The sequence below is a fragment of the Lathyrus oleraceus genome, chromosome 5 (genome assembly GCF_024323335.1).
Source record: "Lathyrus oleraceus cultivar Zhongwan6 chromosome 5, CAAS_Psat_ZW6_1.0, whole genome shotgun sequence".
NCBI classification, from domain to species: domain Eukaryota; kingdom Viridiplantae; phylum Streptophyta; class Magnoliopsida; order Fabales; family Fabaceae; genus Lathyrus; species Lathyrus oleraceus.
The window spans coordinates 231,170,697-231,175,670 of record NC_066583.1 but is presented as its reverse complement, the minus strand read 5'-3'; the positions used below and the strand labels follow the sequence as shown (position 1 = coordinate 231,175,670).

Sequence of the window (4,974 nt, the reverse complement as noted above, 5' to 3'; positions counted from 1 at the left end):
TCTAAAATGAATCATTTATTATATTAGAAAATGCCCAGATTTATTTTGATCCCTAACTAAAAAATTGGATCATGCCAACTTAAAAAAATAGAGAAGAAGGACTAAAAGGAATCTTTTAATAATATTAAGGATTTATTGTATCTTTTTATGTTAGACAACTAATAAATTAATATAATATATTTTATTTAGATAACAATTAGTTCATTCAAACAATAATTCAATTATTACAAAATGACCTAAAATGAATCATTTATTATTACAAAATCGTCAACAGCAGGATTCGAACCTGCGCAGGCATAGCCCAACAGATTTCGAGTCTGTCTCCTTAACCACTCGGACATGTTGACATTTTTGTTTCAAAATCTCAAAAATTATAAAATATCCCTTCTAATCATTTAGAACAAATTAATAAATCAAAATAAATATTTAATCTCTTATCTTTACCATAGGATCCATTGTTCCTTTTCTTTTGTAACGAAACTAATAGATTTATATAAATAAATTTAAACTGGAATAGACCAAAGAGATTTCAATTATGTCTCATTAACCACTCTGACATATTAATGCCTTTGTTTTGAAATCTCAATAATTATTAAATAGATTTTTTAATTATTTTGAATAAATTATTAAGTCAAAATAATTCGTCTCTTATCTTTACCATAGGACCAATTGCTTCCTTTTTCTTTATGTTATGAAACTAATATGAACAAATTTGATTTTAACATTTATTAATTTATTCAAAAAATAAATAAATAATTATTTTAAAATCTCATACATTTTTAGAATCTTCGCAAGTATTGCACAATATAATTTTGAGTATGTCTCCTTAATCTTCTGACATATTGATACATTTGTTTTTTAATCACAATTTATTACAAATACAACTAAAATTAGTTTAAACAATATAAAAAAAAAAATCAATAGCATTAATAGCAAAGTAGATAGGTCCAAGAGAAATATTTGAAAACCCTCTTGGCCGCCGAATGATTGCCTCTCCAAATAATAAGTCAAGTTTTGTATTGCTTCATTGTAATTGTTGTTTGAATTTCTTTATGTTGGCCTTGACCTAATAGCATTTATATCCATTAAGTTTGACTTATTATTTAAAGTATAAAATGTCATTAATGGATATGAAATAGCATAATGTTATTTTATTTCCTTTATTTTTCTTTCCTTAATTTTCTAGTTAAACTCTGATTATGGTAGAATCCATTATTATTGGCGATTTCATCTCCTTCTTTAATGCCTCGTAAACGCACAAACTCTATTTTAAAAGATCTTGGTGATTCTCTTCAAGTCACAAATCAAAATCTTAATGTGTGAATTATCCACAGCCATGTTGGAAATTGACAAAATCTATGGAGAATTTCATTCAATCTTGATGAACAAAATTGCTATCACTCACACAATAACAATGAAGAGAAGAACAATGGAGAAAGAAAGAAAATAAAGAACGATGAAGGAGAAGAAGAATTAAAATTCTGTAGAGTTTCTCTCTGCCTACAAACTGTGGAAAACTTCTTATTCACTTTACAACTGCAAAATACTATGAATACTCTATTCACTTCATTACAAGAATAAGGGTTACTCCATCTATTTATAGATTCAGATTAACTTGGACCTTAAGTCAAAGCCCAAAACTATAAAAGTCCAAAATAGCTAACACTACTAAAATAGGCATAAGTCGAAATCCTATGTGAAGCAACATGCTTTGACACTTCGACACGCTAACATAACTCAACACACTAGGTGGTTTTACACTTCCTTGCTTCTGTCGAGCAACCTGATTCGACACAAGGAATTACAATTCAACACACCACCTAATTCATTGTGTCTAAGCTATCTACATTCATCATAGCTCTTAGTCTTCTAAACACTTTGATTTGCACTCCTGCAATCTGATTCTCAGTTCTGCAGTGTTCCACATTCATCTTCCCATCTGCTACCTGCTCTCGAAGATAATGGAACCTCATCTCGATGTGCTTGCTTCGACCATGTGCTATCGGATTCTTCGCCAGATTGATAGCTGACATGTTGTCGATCTTCATGGTAATTGCTCAATGACTCTTCGATGTTATCTCTTCTACCAAATTCACCATCCATGTTGCTTGACATGCACAAAGAGAACCAACTATATATTCTACTTCACATGATGATAATGCCACTACTGTCTCTTTTCTCGAACTCCAAGCAACTAGTGCACCACCTAGTATAAACACATAGCTAGTTGTAGATTTTCGATCCTCAGCATCACTACACCAACTTGAGTTGGTGTATCCTCCTAGTTTTCATTTTTTTCCTTCACCAGCTGGAGGAAACAAAATGTCATAGTCGAGAGTTCCTTTCAGATACCTTAGTATCCTCTTCGCCGCTGCTAGATCTGATACCTTTGGCTTCTGCATGAATCTACTCATCATATCTACACTATATTCTAAGTTAGGCCTTGTGTGACAAAGGTAATGAAGTAACCCAATAAGTCTTCTATATTGGGTTGGGTCGACATCATCTTCATCTGAATCTTTTGACAGTTGTAATTTGAGCTCAGCTGGAGTCGAAGTTGGGTTGCAATCTTGCATCTCAAATCTCTTGAGTATTTCTCCTGCATACCTTCTTTTATGCATCTCCAAATCTCTACCACTCTTGTAGAATTCGATGCCAAGGAAATATGAAATGTCACCCATATCTGACATTTTGAATTCTTTATTGAGATCACCTTTGAAGTCTTCGATCTCCTTCTTACAGCTACCTGTTATCAACAGGTCATCGATATAGAGGCATAGTATAAGCAATTCACTCTTGCTTCTTCTTACATATACTCCATGTTCAGATTTGCACTTCACAAATTCCTTCTCCCTTAGAAAACCATCTATCTTCTTGTTCCAAGCTCTTGGGACTTGTTTAAGTCCGTACAGGGCTTTATGCAGCCTGTACACCTTTCTTTCTTCGCCATGTTTCACTAACCCATCTCGTTATGAAACATAAACTACTTCTTCTAAGGGGACATTAAGAAATGCACATTTCACATCCATCTGACACATCTGCCAGTTGTTCATGTTTGTTAGACCAACAACCAACCCGATTGTTCCGATCCTAGCAACAGGTGCAAAAACTTCATCGAAGTCAATTCCTTCTTTCTGAAGAAATCCTTTCGCCACAAGTCTCGCCTTGTTTCGAATCACTTCTCCTCTAGGATTCAACTTCACCTTTTATACCCACTTCACATTGATTGCCTTCTTGTCTTGGGGCAATTCAAAAAGTGATCAAGTGTTGTTGACTTCAATCGACTTCAGCTCTTCATTCACTTCTTTCATCCACTTCGAATCTTTTAATGCCTCAACTGCATTGACTGGTTTGGCATCTGCGTAGAAAGCATGGTGTACCAGCCCACCTTCTTCATTGACCACATCATCTGATGTAATCACACATTCTTGCAACCTTGCTGGCATGTGTCTTGTTCTTTGAGGTCTGCTTGGGTCTGCTTCACCTCTGACTTCTTCCTGTCGAACTTCTCTTTCGACTTCACTAGTTGGTTCATCATAAAAGATTCTCACTGAATCTTTGTTGACATTCTTAGTCCAATACCACTCTTTAAGCTCATCTATGATCATGTCCTTGCTGATCACCACTTGCGTATTCATTGGGTCAAATAACTTGTATCCTTCAGTCAAACGATATCCTATCAGGATCGTCTGATTCGACTTGTCATCAAGTTTTCTTCTTAACTGATCTGGCACATATCTATGTTCTATATATCCAAACACCTTCAGATGACTCAAGCTAGGCTTGACACCAGACCAACATTCTTCTGGCGTGATTCCTTCTAGCTTCTTCGTCGGACATTTGTTCAGAATATATGTCGCAATTGACACAACTTTTCCCCATAATTCTTTGGGTAAATTCTTGCCTTTCAACATAACTCTAACCATATTTATGATGGTTCTATTCTTCCTTTCTGCGACTCCATTCTGCTGTGGAGTGTAGGTTGGTACCACCTCATGCACAATCCCTTCTTTCACACATAATGCATCGAAGTATTTCGACACATATTCTGCACCACCATCAGTTCTCAAAATCTTGATCTTTCGACCGCTCTGTCTTTTGACCATAGATTTAAACTTGGCAAATACCTCGATCACTTCACTTTTCTTCTCGATCAGATAAGACCACATTTTTCGACTGAAATCATCTATGAATGTAACAAAGTATTTGTTACCTCCAATCGAATCCACTTGGAAATGAAAACATACATTAGAGTATATGACTTCAAGAATTGCCTTCGACCTGCTTCCTGCATCCTTACTGAAGTTGTTCTTATGTTGCTTCGCCTGTACACATTCTTCACACACTTCATTTGGAATGTCAATTTCTGGTAATCCTGAAACCATATTTCTTCTCTTCAAATCTCTAATGTCTTTGAAACTGAGATGACCAAGTCTATAATGTCATATTCATTCGTCTATGTTGGCTGCTGTTGCAAGGCATTTATGATCCATCACATTTATTTCAATCTTGAAGGTTCTATTCTGAGAAATTTGAGCCTTCAAGATCAACCTTCCATTTGAGTCGAGAACTCTCATCATCTTGTCTTCGATCGACACTCTATTGTTCTTTTTGACTAACTGCTCTATGCTAAGCAAATTACTCTTCATTCATGGTATGTACAACACATTTGAAATTACTGATCTCTTGCCATCTTTCCTCATAATCAGAACATCACCAACACCTTCAACTGCTAGAGTGTTGTCATTTGCAAATTTCACCATATTCTTCACTGAGGGATTTCTGTTGACAAACCAACCTTTCCTTCCAGACATGTGTGATGAGCATCCTGAGTCCAAGTACCACTGGTCCTTGAATCTCTCTTCATCTCTTATTGTAACCATCAGCAACGTCTCTTCTTCTTCATGTTTCACCAGTTTTGCATATGTTTCTTGATTCTTCTACTTTTCTGGACAATCACTAGAATAATGACCA

The 4,974-nt window shown here is 35.2% G+C and overlaps 1 non-coding gene across 1 annotated transcript; it reads right to left on the bottom strand.

Annotated features, from left to right (window-relative positions):
• Positions 1 to 265: 265 nt before the first annotated feature.
• TRNAS-CGA (transfer RNA serine (anticodon CGA)) lies at positions 266 to 347 on the bottom strand. Its single transcript has one exon. It is a non-coding gene; the product is annotated as a tRNA-Ser (tRNA).
• Between the last annotated feature and the right edge of the window lie 4,627 nt (positions 348 to 4,974).